Below are 16,719 nucleotides of genomic sequence, written 5' to 3'. Positions count from 1 at the left end.
GAAGATATGATGGGAAATGATAGCCTGTTCAGGAAGTGATTCTGTGAAAGGTGACTAGCCACGTGCAAAAGAATCAAATGGGACCGTTATCTTGCATTATACACACACACACACACAAATCAACTCAAAGTTGATTAAATACCAAAGTGCAAAAATTCAAATCATCAAACTTCTAGCAGAAAACTAGGCGGGGAAAGCTGCCTGCTATTAGCCTCCTAATGAGTTTTGGATATCATATCCAGATTCATCTCCCTAGTTCTCACGTGGCCTTTCCAACTCCATTCCTTCTCTTTAGGGCTAGGTGTCAGTGGTCAGAGTGTGAAAGGCAAGTGGAATGAGGAAAGAGGTGGCTGATTTCTGGAACCTTTGCCTGGAGTCATGCAAATTTACTTCCCTGTAAGAAGCAAGTCCATTTAGGGCCTTGCCTTCTCACCTACATGACTGGTGCCCCCTCTCAGGGGAGGAGCCTTTTACTCTGCTTTAAGGAAACCAGGTGGAAGAAACGTCATCCCTAAGAAACAGAAAAGAGAGTCTTAGATATTATTTTATTGGTACATTTTATTTGTTTTGCAGTGGGGGAAATGTGCATACCACAGCTCACATGTACATGTCCGAGGATAACTAGCAAAAGCCAGTTCTCTCCATCCACCATATGAGGTCTGGGGATGAATTTTCAGGCTTGGTGTCAAGTACCCTAACACACTGAGCCATCTCACTGACCCAGGAGACTTTTTTTCAACTTTGCAAAAAATAGTTCTTCCCCAAAGGGTTCACCAAGGTCTCTTTGGTCTAGAAACCACCCTCACTGGTGGATGAGTCACTGCCTGCGTCTCGGAGAGGCCTTGTAGTCTAAAGGAACACTTCCCAGGTTCCCTCTTCAGTCTCTGTTTGGGGTTCTACTTGGTGTCCCAGGTCTTGTGAAAAGCCACTTCCCAACCCACACAGGTCGTGATCCTGGCTTGTGAAGTAGAGAGTCCCCATTCCAGAATGAAAAGAGTAGAAGCAAGGTCTGCAGAAGAAGCGTGGTTCCCTGGCTTCTGCTAGGTGTTTCTTTCTCAGAGTGGAACATTTCCCTTGGAAATAAGAACAAGGTGGCTTTGTAGGGAGGTCCCTGTGACACTCCAAAGGCAGATTTCAACCTCCTTTCTGTGCTGGAGAGGCACATGCCCAACCGAATCCCCTTGCACTCTGCCTGCAGATTGCTAATAGGAAGGCAGGACCCAGAGTGAGTTTGAAAGGGAAGTACTTGACCATTAAAGGTCACCCACAGAGGCTAGAGTCCACATGGGAACTGCTTCTCTAGCTTGGGAACATGACAGGGCAAAGGTGCCACGTATTCATGCTGATTGCAAAAGATTTTATTTGTACAAATGTTAAAGGAATATAAAAATGACTTTGTTCCTTTGGTAGATGAATAGAGCCCTGTGGCTTCAGAACTAACAGAGACTAGAGTGGACAATGTACATTTCCTAGTATGTTTCTGGGTAGATACCCCTCCTTATATACAAATGGCTCTGTTTCGCAACCCCGGGCTAAAAACCAAGATGCTGACTTATTTTTCTTTCCATTGTGTGTGTGTGTGTGTGTGTGTGTGTAGGGTGCATATTGGGGTATATGCATGTGGAGACCAGAGGTAGGTGTCAAATGTCTTTCCTCAGTCACTCACCGGTTTATTTACTGAGGGAGAATCTCTTGCTGACCCTGGAGCTCAGCAAGAGCTAGCTAGCCCATTCACTCTAGAGATGCCCTGTCTCCACACCTCCTAATCATTGAGATTATAAGTGGACTACTATAGCTTTGGATTTTAACGTGAGTGGTGGAATCTGAGCTTCTATCCTCATGCTTATGCAGCAAGGCATTTACCCACTGAGCCATCTCCATAGCCCAAATATGTAGCCTAGGCTATCCTCCAATTCACGATCCTCTTCCCTCTACCTATACAGCATACCCTTCTGATAGGTGCCAGCACAACCAACTATATTTCATTCTGTTCTCTAAGACATGATCTCACTGTGTATCACATGGCGCTCCTACCTCAGCTTCTTGAGCGCTGGCATTGTGGGTGTCTACTACCATACCAAGCATGTCTTGGGTTTGTAAACAGACAATAATAGCACTGTAAGTGTGTATGTATGTGTGTGTGTGGCTTCCATTTTATACATAAAGAACCCAAAGTTAGTAGACATTTGGCATCTACTGTCTTTTAAACAAGATACTTCTAACATTCTTTAATTTGATGCTTTTAAAAATAAATTCATGCAAATTATGTTTTACTTTTCATTTATATTCACTTCTGTGTCCATGTGTGCACATGCCTGTATATGGAGGCTCTTCCGTGCCTGCGCACATGGAGGTCAAAGGACAGTTCGTGGGACTTCCTTTTCTCCTTCCCAGGGTTCTGGGAAATGCAAAGCTGACTAGGTTGCCTTTGACTTACTTGCCTTTGTAGCTTCAGGGCTAACAGAAACTGGGGTGGACAGTGCACATTTCCTTGTATGGAACTCAGGCTTCGTATCAAGACCTTTTACCCTCTGAGCTATCTCACCTGCTGTGCAGTTCACTTCCTTATAGGTGACGGTTTTCTTAAAATTCTTGGCCTAAATATTATTCAAGAACAGGACTTCTATGGATGTACAAAATAATTTGGCATAAAGATAAAAGAGTAAACATTTTTGAATGCTTAAGTGGCATCTGCCGTCTCAACGTGAATCATTCCATAGACATTGTGACTTTGGGAGTCCAGGGTTACTGCAGTCATGTCATGTTGACTGAAAAACTCAAGCCTACCACTCTCCTCCCTGCTGGCTCAACTTAGCATCCCAGCTAGCTCTGGATCCCTGGGACCTGATGGGATTACTGAGTTGCCCTGTGCAAAATATTCTTGTCTTGATCGTGTGGCTAAGGAACAGGGCACATGGCAAAGGTGTCAGGAGTGAGCTGTTATGTTGACAGAGGTTCCTAGGAGAAGCTTGATGTTAGAGCATAAATATGGGGCTGAGAACAAGTCTTCTCTCTTAGCTTCTGAAAAGCTTCATGATGACACTAGAACCTTAGAAAAACCATGGCAGATGGGAGATTTTAGAAGGAATGAGAGTCAAATATGAATAACCAGGGGTGGTAGAGGTGGCTCCGTCACTGAAGTCCTTGCCACATAAGCATGATGAGCTGAGGTTAGAGCTCTACCATCTGTATGCTTTAAAAGTGTAGTGTACACCAAAGGTCCTAGAACTGGAGAGGCAGAGAAGTAGAGACAGTGGGTTCCCTGAAGCTTGCTCGTCAGCCAGTCTAGCTAAATTGGTGGGGCACACATTCAGTGAGAAAACTTGTCTCAAAAAAAACAAAATGGAACATGGTTGACAATGAAGATGTCCAATATCAACACCTGGTCTCCAAATACATGGAAATTCACATGTATATGTGAGTGTACACATGCGCATGTGTGTGCATTCATACACACACATATGCAAATATACATGAACACACACACACATATATCCCCGTATATATATATATATATACCCCCAGTACATATGCAAAATCACCAGATATATGAGAACAATCTACCATTTCTGTGTTAAAGAGGCAAAATTATGTAGACTGCTAGCATTTATCTATTTCTCATGGCTAGGCATGGTGATATATTCCAAATCCATTTTGCCACTCAGAGAATTGTAATCAGGCACCATCTTGAAAGAGGGCCTATTGTTTGAGACTGAACTACTCTGGGGAACTGAAATCAAGGAACAATCACAAATCAGGAAATCTAGGATACACTGCCAAAGTATAGCGTCTGGGTAGGAAATAGCCCAGAGTGGGTAGTCATAGAGATGGAGAAGGCTAAGTGTAAACACACTGGGAAATTTAGGCAGTAGGAGGCTCAGGCTTTTGGAAATCAAGGAAGTTGGTAGCTCTGGCCTCTAGAGTAGCATACAAATGATACCTGCACAGTCTTGGAACTCTGAGCCCATGGTAGGTGGATTGTCCTCTAGAACTGCTTTCCCTGCTACGGATTGTTTGAAAGTTCTCCAGACTTTTCCACCTACACGCTGGTTTCCTGGCAGACAAACTCAGAAATCTCTGAGAGCTCCAGGTAGCAGACTGGGTTCCCTCAAAACTCCATATCTAGTGCAAAACCCCATGCTTTGTTGGTTTCCTTGATTCTCTGACACATGTAGAGGAATGCCCCTGGACTGGGGTATTGGTCTCTGGAACAAGTGGGAACCTGTACGAATCCCACAAGCTACAGAACTCCTTGACACCACCATTGGCCCCACATACACAAAGAAGTGAAGTTTCTAAAGGGATGCAGGTACTAAGGGTCTGGGGATGCAGATCAGTTGGTGGGATGCTTGCCTAGCATGTATCAAGTCCTAGATTTCATCTCAGAACAACATAAAGCAGGTGTGATGACCTATATATGTAAATCTCTGCACTAGGAGATAGAGGCAGGAGGATCAGAAGTGCAAGGTCATTCTCAGCTACATAGAAGGTTCAAGAATGTCCTGGGCTACAAGAAACCCTGTCTCAAAAATAAAATAAAATACAACAGCCCATAGTAGCCACATCCTACACACTAGGAACAGAGAAGAACTATGATAGAATTCAGCTATAACCTGCCACACCCCATCCCTGTCCTATCTATTATCGAAAGCAGAAAGAAGTTTCTCCAATCCTTTGTTGTCTTCTCTTTCTTGTCTTCACTCATTCCTATTTTAGTGGGTTTTCGTTTACTTTATTTTAAAAGTCTTTTATGTTCATTCTTTATTCCTGCTTCTATTTTATCTTGTTTTTGATCTGTGTTTATTTTTGTTTTTTATTTGGTTATTTATTGTTTTATTTTTTGTTCTTTGTACAAAAAATTGAGACAGGGTCTTGCTGTGAAGTAAGGCTTAGGTGGAAGTTACTGTGTAGTTCAAACTAGCTTCAAAATTGTGATCCTCCAGCCTCAGCTTTACACTTGTCTAATTTTACTCATACATTTTATCTTCATTAACCTTGCTTCTTTTTTCCAGTTTCCTGATCCACTTCTGTATTCTATTATTATTATTATTATTATTATTATTATTATTACTCTTACTACTACTACTACTACTATAAACATTTTTAGCTTTTTGTGATCAAATGAGCCTGGGCTAATACAGGGTGACATGGCTGTAGAATATACCCTATTAACTTTTGACTATGATTTAACTCTGCTTTTTGTGCTACCTTTCTTTGGATGATTTTTAGTTCTAGAGTGTTTATCTTTAATCAATTTTACAGTATTCTATCTCTGGTTTGTTTTGATTGTGTTGCTAGTAGGGTAGCTTGAATTCCCCTCTCTGAATGGTACTGGGAATGAGCCTTCCAGAGAAGATTGTTCTTCGTAGAAAACCAGAGGAGACAGCCATCTTAGTAGATACACAAATCTCAACAAAGAAACACAAGATATATGAAAAAATAAGGCAACTTACTCAACAACGGGTGTTGTAGCTAACTTTTGTAATTCCAGCACTTGGGAGATGGAGGGAAGAACATTTTGAGTTCAAGGCCAACCTCAGCTTACATAGATATTTGGAGGCTAGTCTGGGATACATGAGGTCCTATTTCAACACACAAAACAGTGTGGTAGGAAGTTCATCCAAGACTTAGAAAATGAATTCAGCAACTTGAACAAGACATTTAGAAAGAAAGAAAAAAAGAGGTGCTGAAAAATTGAAATAAAAACCTTGGGCTGAGGAAGTGGCTTCGGTGCTAACGGAGTTTCCTCATAGGCATGAGGACTTGACTTCAGATCACCAGAACCCACAATTAAAAAAAAAACAGGCAGCCGGGCGTGGTGGCGCACGCCTTTAATCCCAGNGGCCAGCCTGGTCTACAAAGTGAGTGCCAGGACAGCCAGGGCTACACAGACAAACCCTGTCTCGAAAAACCAAAAAAAAAAAAAAAAAAAAAAAACAGGCAAAGTGGCATCCACTTGTAATCCCAGTGATGGTGAGAGAGGAGGTGGAGACAGATGAATCCCAGGAGCTCACCAGCTAGCCTATCCTACTTAAGGAAATTCCAGGCCAATGAGACACCAGATGTTGAATAAAAGAATAGAAAGATCTTCATAAAGTAATTTATCCTACTAAGCCAGCATTGCAGAAAGCACTTAAAGGAATACTATCACAGCAGGAAGAAGAGGAGGAGGAGGAGAAATTATCAGGAGATTATCAATATCACTAGAAGAATGGATAAATACTAAGGAAGGCCAGTCTTTGTGAGTTTAAGCTTGTGAGTACAAGCTTGGTGTACATAGTGAGTTCCAGACTAGCTAGAACTACACAATAAGACCCTGTCAAAAGGAGAATTAAGAAAGAATCAAGCATTCCTAATGCAATGAACCCAATCCTCTCAGTGAGTGGGAGGGAGTTAGTACATGCCTTTCAGTAATAAATTCTAAAAGTAAACAGCTCTAAACCTCCAATTAAGAGGCACAAACTGGCTGAATCAGATTGAAAGAAGATTAACTGTTTAGAAAAGTCCACCTCCCTGGAAAAGATCCACAGAGACTGAGAATAGAAGGATAGAAGTTGATATGCAAATGAAAGCCCAAACCAAGCAGGACTAATGATACTCACAGCCATTAAAGTAGACTTCAAGCCAAAAATTAGTCAGAAGTGATAAGTAAGATTACTACATACTATTAAAGAGGACAATTTATCAAAAAGATGGAACCATGCTGAACACCATCTATTTACTCAATATTGGTATACTCAGTTTCATAAGGCAAGTGTTAATGGGCATAAAAGAACAGAGAGATCTAGATTACAAATAAATAATAATGGGTGACCTTAGTACCATATTCTCACAAATAGATCATTCAGACAAAAGAGTTACAAAGAAATTTCAGAGTTAAAATATACTAGATCAAAAGGTCTTCCAAGGCATCTACAGAATATTCCACCTAACTGCTGTGGAATGCATGTTCCTTCCAGGGACACATGGAACTTTCTCCAAAATAGATCACATTATAGGCCATAAAGCAAGTCTTTACAAATAAAAAAAAACCAACAACAACAACAAAAAGAAAGACATAGTTTCCTCTATTTGTATCATATCACACTGAAAATAAAATTTGAAATAAATAGTAAGAAGAAAGGTATTGGAGAGATGGCTCAGTTTGTAAACTACTTGTCATGTAAGCAGGAGGCCCTGAGTTCAAATCTCTAGCACCCACATAAAAGCCACGAGCAGCAGTTTAGATCTAATATCCCAGTTCTGGGGAGGTGGAGACAGAAGATTCCTGGAGTTCTCTGTCCAGCCTGGCCTAACCTGTAAATTCCAGTTCTGTGAGGCACCCTGTCTCAAAGAATAAAGAGGAGAACCGTGTAGGAAGACATCGAGCATCAATATCTGGCCTCTACCTACATGCATGTACACACAAACGTGAGCACATACAAATTATCCAAAGAAATATGGATTGAACAATATAGTCTATAGTGTATAGGTATTGTACTACATAATGTATTTTGTTATGATTTTTATGTGTATGCTGCATTTGTATATTTATGTGTAGGTACATGTTCATTCAGTGCACATGCATGCATGTATATGTACATAGAAGCCAGAAGTCAGTTGTGTCTTCCTCCTTACTCACCTACGTATTTTTTTGAGACAGGGTCTTCCCTTCACCTGGGGCTCACCAATTTGGTTAAAGTGGCTGGCCAACAAGCTCCAGGAACCTTCCACACTCCAACTCAGTCAAGTGCTGGAGTGACAGACACATTTGCATGCATACATTTTATGTAGTTGTTAGGGGTTTTAATTTGGGTCCGCATGCCTGTGGAAAGGCTTAACCAACTGAACCATCTCCTCAGCCCACTATGACATTTTTCATAGATGTAGCATGTGAGAGAAAACAGAATAATTTCTTTCTATGTCTGAATCTGGCTTATTTTGCTTTGCTTGACAGGATGATCTCCAGTTCTATCCATTTTCCAGAAAATGGCATGATTTTATTCTTAATGATTGACAAAAAATACATAATACATGTCTATATTCCCATGACCTGTTGATAGACATCTAAGCTGGCTCAGTCACTTGACATTGTTACTAAGTGCTGCAATGGGCATGTGTGCATCTGTAGGATGCCGAGTGAGATTCCCTCCTCTGTGTACCCATGAGTACTATAGTTGGATCCTATGAATTCCTAATACTGGAGTTGCTCAGTCATATGGGAATTTTGTTGAACCTATTGGGTATCCCAGAGTTTGGAACCACTTTGGTTGTTGAGAAGCAGCAGACCTCAACAACACAAATCTAATCATTATGTATGATCTCAGTTCCCCTGGCTTCTCAAATCTCAGGCACAGTTCATCCCCGGGCATCACAGAACTGTTGACCTTGGGGCTGGAGCCCAGGTGTTACCTAGGCTGCATTCTCATCTAGAGCTTGGGGACCCTTTCTAAGGCTGATTCCATCTCTTGGTACTGCTGAGTTCCTTGATGCAGTGCCACTGAGACCCTCACCTCCTAAGGCTGTGCTTTCTTCTTCGTGGTCTGGCTGCTTCCTCAAGGCCATCAGGAAAGGCTCTCTTTGCAGAAAGACCCCCAGTCTTACTTTTAATGTCTTTTTCACCCAATTAATGGCCCACCCAGGAGCAAGTCTCTTTTGTAAATGCAACATCAATTGGTAGGAAACCTTAATTATATATTGAAACTTTCTTTTTAATGTATGTTAGTAACTTCTCTAGTCAGATTCATGAGAATATGAATATATCCTCTCAAAGATAAAAATCGAAGTGAGTTATTCAGTACTTGCCCACCATTATAGTTAGAAGAAGGAAAAAAATCCAAACAATAGTTCATGTCAGCCAGCTCAAGGATAAACTTGGACCTCCTCAATTTTGAGATTAGTGTTTTTGTCATAGCCCTAAATCATGAATGAAATGATGGTCCCTCATCCAACTCCACGTAGCACAAGACCAAGTAGCTAACACACACAAATCTCTGGAATCCATCCCCAGCACTACATAAAACAAACTGGGTGTGGTTATACATGCCTGCAGCCCCAGTAAGATCAGAAGTACAAAAGACATCCTTAGGGACATAGTGAGTTTCAGACCAGCCTGGGTATTTAGAGATCTTTTCAAATAGATAGATAGATAGATAGATAGATAGATAGATAGATAGATAGATAGACAGACAGACAGAAGACTCTGTACAACTCCAGAGTCCTAGTGCCTCTAGAGTCCTGGTGCCTAACAGAGTCAACATTTGCTGGGAGAAGACACATAGCAATGCTACTCAGCTCATGGCCACAGTCTTCTTGTCACGTTCCTACGGGGGATTGAGACACCTCTTCCATCCTAGAAGTCACCTCCTTTTTGTTGTTGTTTTTGATGTTTTGTTTTGTTTTATTTCTGAGAATACAGCCCAGGCTGATCCTCTACTTCAACTCCTAATCCCCCTCCCTCCATCATTCAAGGGCTAGGATGCCAGCCAGGCAGACAGTACTATGCCCAGTTTATGTATGCTAGGTAATCAGTCTACTAGCTGAGTCAATAAACAAGTGTGTACTGGCCCAGGTGTCTTGACTGTGGTTCTGAGGAGAATGACCATCATTCCCTTGGGCAGATCCCCTGGTCTCCTGCCCTTTGTTTTTCTCTAGTATGAAATGGAAAGCTGACTACTCGTTTCTCATCAAAGCTGGATGCCTGAACATCCCTGGGCAGTGACTGACCATGATCCCCCTTGGAGCCTGTCACTGCTGTTGATTTTGAGAATACCAGTGTGGGAACAAATGCTGTTATTGTCACAGCTCAGCTACAGGGACCTCTCCTTCCTTAAGCTGACAGCTGAAGCTAAGTGTTTGAGCTCCCTGGGCCAGCTGTTATGAAGCAAATGCCAGGCAGAGGTAAGGCAGGCCTCAGAACTGGGCCAAGAGCCAAGCATGAGAAGGGGGTATTGATAGAAAAGCTGTTTTCTCCGGAGGTTTGAAAATATACAGTATTTCCTCAAAGGGTAGACAAAACTAACTCCCTCTACCCTAGAGAAGATTCTAGAGCTAGAATGGAGTTGTGAGCACTTCCCCAAGGAAGCCTTCCCTTAGGAGCCCTGATTGATAGCCACACCCTTTGAAGTGAGCTTCATGCTCATAAAGGGCCATGTTGTTTCCACTGAGAAAGAGTGAGAGCCTGGCATAATGGTGTCCTTATTCAGTAAACCTCAGAGCATGTGTGATGAGGGGCAAGAGTGCCTGCAGGCTCTGACTTCGTGACAAGGGGCTAGTGAGCCTGCCCCCTCTGACAACAGGGGAGAGGTGCTTAGCAGAAGGCATGTGCTTCCAGCCTGGTGCTGAGCCACATGGAAAGTCTTCCCGAGGAAGACGGTGTGGTCAAAACTGACAGGCAGTTTCAACTCTTCGAGGATTGCTCAACCAGAACAAGATACCTTTTATTAAAATTGGAATTATGGCTGATCGACAGTTGCCAGCTGGGGCCAGTGAGGTAGCTCAGCCAGCAAAGGCAGTTACCTTCAAGTGTGAAGGTCTAAATTTGATCCCTGGGACCCACATGGTGGGAAGAGAGAACCAACACCCACAGGTTGTCCTCTGACTGCCACATGAGCACAAAAACTTAAACAAATATGGAAGAGAGAGGGGGGAGAGAGGGGAAGAGAGAGAGAGAAAGAGAGAGAGAGAGTTAGTTTCCAACTTAATGGATTTCACTGAAACATTGCTTAGGTTTAGAGGTTGTTGAGATAAAAGACTAGTGAGAAAAAACAGACAAAGCCATTGTTTTAAATGCAGAAGAGAATGGTGCTGTTTGTGAGAGGAGAGATCTGTATCACACAGCAGGCCAGGAGTATCTGCTAAAGACGTTTATCAGACACTTACTAAGGACCAGAGCCCCCAGATTAGACCTAAGTAGAGCCTTGATGGACTTCAGGATTCCTATAGCATTACCTCATTCATTCTATGTCAGGGACCACTTCCAAAATTCTTACTCATCTCCCAGGCGATGGAAGCCGTGTCGGCATGTGAATCCCACCCCTAGTATTATCCCAGGACATTTTTTGTTTGCCAGATTTGATGCTAACCAGTGATTCCATTAGGTCTGGGAGAAGCTGTTAGTGTGATGGCCAGCGCCTTGAGCTCCAGTCCTGTCTCTGTTAGCAATCTGCTACCCTTTCCTGTGCGGCTCTTATCCAGTCTCTGTGTTGTTTTCTTGGGAGGCTAAAAAGTAATCATTTAACTGGGTGGCTTAGTCCCTTCCAGCTTGAAAATCTAAAAGAGTTCTTAGCTTTAAATACAACAGAGAATAATGGCCCTGAAAACGGTCAAATTTTGGGATTTTTCACTAGCTATGAGAGATTCTCTAGTCCAATCCCTTTATCATTACTAATGTAGAAACCCAGGGCCAAAAGAGGATAAAAGCTGGCGCTCAACCTGGGAAAAACCAGCCTTAGAATTCAGGTCCCTCAGTCTTCATCCTAGTCAATTCTTACTCCATTTCTTTTACAGTCAAAGTTATAAGTGAATATTGTTTACAGCTTTCAAATGGTAGCAAAGGGTTTGTAGGAAAGCATAAAGAACAACAACAAGCTCCGCACCCCAGGACTCCTCTTCCTCCTCCTCAGGACACTCATGATTATCAGCATCTCTGCTGGTTGTTATATAATCTCTAAGCAATGTTTACACTTCTGCTTCCTGACTTGTCCTTTGTAGCCCTTATCAACTGACTCTCTGCTATAAAAGCTGAAGACTTCGCTTACTTAGCATTACTGTCATCAACCCCCCTTCTGTTACTTCTCCTTGTTTGGTAACATTTTCCCATGCTTTTGTTTGTTTTCCAATTTTTAAAGTAGCTTATACTTTTTTGGTATGCAGTCTGAGTTTAGGCCAATATAAAATCATCTGACCACCACCAAGAACATCACGCTGAGTAGTTCCATGGCCCAAATGAATACCTGCATACAGCCTTTTATAATAAACTGCCCCTCCTCTCTGAGTGGCCTGACAACCACTGAAAAGCGCCATGTCACTTCAGCTTTGCGTTTTACATAATGCTCTAGAAACAGAATCATGCCTCATGTGGCAACCTTTTGTGACTGTGTTCTTTTGCCTATGATAACTATTTTGAGTCATTGATAACTAACTGTCTTGAGATTCATTGGTCATTGCTCTATTATTATATGGTCCGTTCTTTTGTGTTACTGAGTAGTAGTCCATTGCATTGGATATACCAGATTTCAACAGTCAATTAGCTGAAGCCCAGTGGAGCTATCCCCAGTTTGACAGTATCGTGCCAGTCATTCCATTGGTTACCCTTTATTTCTTAGCCAGTTGCCACTATATGTGAACTAGATCTGCCTTTTCAACATAGTAAATGCTTTTGCCACATTTCCAAAGATGGCAACCTCACTGGTTTCGCCTTCTTGTAGACAGATTTGAGCACGCAATCTGTCACAGGGTAAGAAGGCTCGCTTAGATGCTATCCAGCCGCCCTATTCAGGTCAACAGGCATTCTGAATACCTCCCGTAGCATAGGGGCCTTCTCTGCGAAGATAGACATGTACTCTCTGTTCTGACCATTGCTAACTCAGGCAGGAATTTGGGGGAAAAAGACCTTTCTTCATGTGGATTTCAGCTTTTGTCTGTCATGCTTTTTCTTTTCCAGCTGCCTTCAGCAGTGAGCACAAAGCCACGTTTCAAAGGAGACTGACAAATTATCCCCAGCTGCCAGAAGGAGGTTAGTTTTCTGTGTGTTCTGTGTCCCCCTTCTCCAATAACCAACAGGTTAACTTTGTAAAGGGCATTGACAAAAGCAGAAATGGCCCTTTCACCCATGTGAGTTTTTTCTGAAAGATGTGAATATGTAATATTCCTCTCCTTTCCCATTCTGCTTTATACCAGGAAATACACTAAATAATCCCAATTCAACCTCTGTGTTTTGCGAGAGTTCTGTTAATGCTTTTTTGTGTGTGTGCTCATGGGATCTAAATTATTTTAATTAGCTGCATTGGTGTCTTCCTCCAATGAGTAACTATTTAAAGGCTAAGTAGTGTCAGCTCTAGCCATGGAGAATTACGTGTTGTTATTTTCCACTTGCATTTTTAATCATCTTCATATGTGTCTTATCTGGCATTTACTTGGCATAACTAGAGAGTCTAATTACCCGGCATATAGCAGGTGCTTCTGCTTAGGAACAGCTTAGAAAGTCTGGAAAGGTTGAGACACAACATGCTCGAGGGGCTTATTAAATGCCTTTGAGTTGAAATAGATGGTGCCCGAACACAGGATGGTGAAGGGTTCTGAAACTTAGACATTCTTTAGCACCCATAGGAACACAAATTGGTATAACTCACAAACACACAAGGGCAGCTGCAAAATGTGTCAAAGTATTAACAGTGTTCTTCTCCTCTACCCCCTGAGACGCTTGTCTATGAAATTCATCTTTTCAAAAGCACAATCATTCTGTGTTAATAATAAAAATGTAGGTGTTTAAGAAGAGGGGAGGAAATGCCAATTATACTGATTCAATCATTACACATCATATACATTTATCAAATTATACTTACCCTATAAATATGTATGATCAGAGTGTTAATTAATAAAAATAAGTGTTTGAAATATAATAGATATTCAAACTACTAAGAAATTATAGCATCATTTAAAAATAAAGTGAAAACTTCTGAAAATGTCTATGCAAAATATATTTATATTGTGAAATGCTATACAGTTTTATAGTATGAAATGCTATATCATTATTCTTAATCATCTTTAGAAGAATGTTTAATAGCATAGGGGAATGCTCACAACCCAAATTAAGTGAAGAGGGAAAAGATAGACAAATGAACATATGGCATGACACCATGTGTGTGTGTGTGTGTGTGTGTGTGTGTGTGTGTGTGTAGAAGACGAGAAGGAAATAGATATAAATTTTAACAGTAGTTAATTCTAGGTTGTAAGAGTATGAATTATTTTCATTCCTTATTTTTATAATAAGCTTGTCCTGCTTTAAAATCTTTTTTTAAAAAATTGACTGGAAAAAAATAAAAATTTGATGATATATGGAGTATGTACATACAATTCTAGTAATATGATACACATTTATCCCACTGACCAGAACTGGACAAGAAAACCCCTTTGGATGCCATGTGGAAAGCCACCATAATATTTGGTTTCCAGCAAAACAAAATAAAATCCCAAAGTCTTTTCAGCATTAAGTGCTGGGAGTCTGTGTTTGCTATTGAAAGGATAGCTAATCATTTCTCATATTTTAGCAAATTCTTATCCTTCCCCTCTTTCCATTCTCTGCTATTTTTCTACCGTCCAGATCTGTGGAACAAATGCTGGAGAAACCGGACATAAATAAAACCCAAAGGCTTTAATATCCCACAAAGCCTTGCTTCCTGTGGCCTAATGGCCATATGCCCACTGTACTCCTGAGAGTGTGAGAGAGCTCAAAAGACAGAAATGCTTAGGAAGTCTGGAAGGATTGAAACCCAGCATACACAGCTCTCCCACCCTGACTTTATTAGTTTGGCATGATATAAACTAATGAGCTCTGTTGGGAGGGGGTAGGTACTAAATAAAAAGCCAGCCACTAAAGGAAGATATCTTAAGAAATCACAGAATCCAAGATCTTTATAGCAGAAAGAAAAATATTTCAAGAATAAGATTCTTTCCAAATACCAATCATATACTGAAATAAATTTAGTTCAAAGAAACATTATTTATCAAAGCACCCATTTTACAGATGAGGAAGTCAAAACAGAGGGGAAAGCTTTGAATTGCTTTAAACCTCACAGTTTCCTAGTTACAAAGTTGGGGCTAGGGTCTACACCTTCTGGAGACTCTTGGATAAAAAGAATTGTCTACTTAGATGTTTTCCTCAACTATAACTATTCCAAATACTTACCGTATACATGCCCTTGGATGTTTTACCATCATCTCAAGCCTGTCAAATACAAAATTAAATTAGTTTTCCTATCACCAAGAATCTGAGCCAGAGTGAATTTGGCTTTTGTTCTCTTTCAAGCCACCCCACTTCACCCTGGACAGGGTTTAACAGATTGTGCCCATTTTCCTTCAAAAACATCTCTTTTTTTTTAAGGATTTATTTATTTATTTACACTGTAGCTGTCTTCAGACACTCCTGAAGAGGGCATCAGATCTCATTAGGGATGGTTGTGAGCCACCATATGGTTGCTGGGATTTGAACTCTGGACCTTCGGAAGAACAGTCGGTGCTCTTACTCACTGAGCCATCTCTCCAGCCCCTCAAAAACATCTCTATGCCTTACTCTCCTGACAACTTAACACTCCCGAGGGCTGAGGGAGAAGCCCAATTAGTAAAGTACTTGTAAGACAAGAGTAAGGACCTGAGTTCAATCCCAAGAGCCCATGGAAAACAGCTAGGCATCATAGTGTGCTTCTGCAGTTCTAGCTGTGAGGAGGCAGAGATGGACAGATCCCTGGCCAGTCACCCTAGCCTAATCTACCAGCCTTAGGTCTCAGTGAGAAAACTTGTCCAAAAATAAATAAATAAAGCCCTGGTAGTATAAATCATTTCAATGTGTAGCTCAGAAATTTGTCATTCAGGAGCAATTAGCATCTATTCAGCAACATTCATTCATTCATTCACGCAAGCACCCATTGAGTACCTAATATTTGCCAGCCTTTGGGTTGGACAACTCAGTTTTCTTGGCTTCTCAACTACATCCCTGAGAGTTGCAGTCAGGTGTTCCTCCATAGCCTCTCAAACACCCATCGTGATTCTAAGCAACCCCAGAGACCTTTTAGTTCTTCAGCAGTCGGCCACCAGCTCAGCAGCTAGAGAATTCTGTGGATGCTATCATCTGTAGTTCTGCCCCAACTTGCCAAAGCTATATGAGTATATGCCATTTGCTCAACAAAGATAGCATATTATCATGTGACTTCAAACACCATTATCTTTAAGCAATGAAATTTCATAACTACCTGGAAAATGGGATCCTGAAAGTCAAGTGGGTTTTACCACTAGAAAGTTTGAGTAGACATACTTTTCCTCATTCCTCTAAGTATAACTTAAAATCCTGAAAATTAAGTATATATAAAACAAATAGACATCTCAGGAATAATTGAAATGCCATGCTGGCCCTCCTATAAATATGCACAATTACTACATTTGAGTTTCAAAACCCATAATAATAAAGGACGAGAGGAATGAGTGCTTGCTTGATATGAAGTGGGCCTTGGGTTTGATCCACAGTACTGGAGAGAGAGAGGGAGGGAGGGAAGAGAGGGAGACAGAATAGAGTGGATGGAATCAGTTGGCACTAATACACATTGCCAGTAATCGAGACAGTATGGTGTTGGCAGAGGGGCAAACGCATAAACCAACAGAACAGCAAAACCCAGAAGGAGCTCCACATAAATATGGCTACTAATTTCTTTTAGAGATACAAATATAACTCAGTAGGAAAGGAGCCTTTTAAATGTATTCAGTTATTTAATGGGAAGGTATACATGTGTCATGACACTCATGTGGAGGTCAGAGAATAAGCTTTCTGAAATTGGGTCTCATCTTCTTGAGGCAGGATACCCCTTCAATGGGATATCTGCTATGAAACAGCATACACCAGGCTAGCTGGCTCCCAGGCTCCCAGCAAAGACACAACCAAGTTGATAAGCAAAATTAACCATCAAAAACTTGGACCTCAAGCCGGGCGTGGTGGCGCACGCCTTTAATCCCAGCACTCGGGAGGCAGAG

General features: G+C 41.4%; 1 protein-coding gene across 2 annotated transcripts in view; it reads left to right on the top strand.

The window, feature by feature from the left end:
• Plac1 (placenta enriched 1) overlaps positions 1-16,719 on the top strand; it is a 167,270-nt gene that overhangs the window by 128,318 nt on the left and 22,233 nt on the right. For both annotated transcript variants that reach the window (XM_021154054.2, XM_021154053.1), the window contains exon 2: positions 12,644-12,715. The gene's annotated coding sequence lies outside the window, so the exon portion shown is untranslated. The remainder of the gene's footprint in view (positions 1-12,643; positions 12,716-16,719) is intronic.

This window comes from Mus caroli, chromosome X, assembly GCF_900094665.2.
Source record: "Mus caroli chromosome X, CAROLI_EIJ_v1.1, whole genome shotgun sequence".
In the NCBI taxonomy this organism is placed as follows: domain Eukaryota; kingdom Metazoa; phylum Chordata; class Mammalia; order Rodentia; family Muridae; genus Mus; species Mus caroli.
The sequence above is the reverse complement of the archived record's forward strand: the minus strand, read 5'-3'. Positions and strand labels throughout refer to the sequence as shown.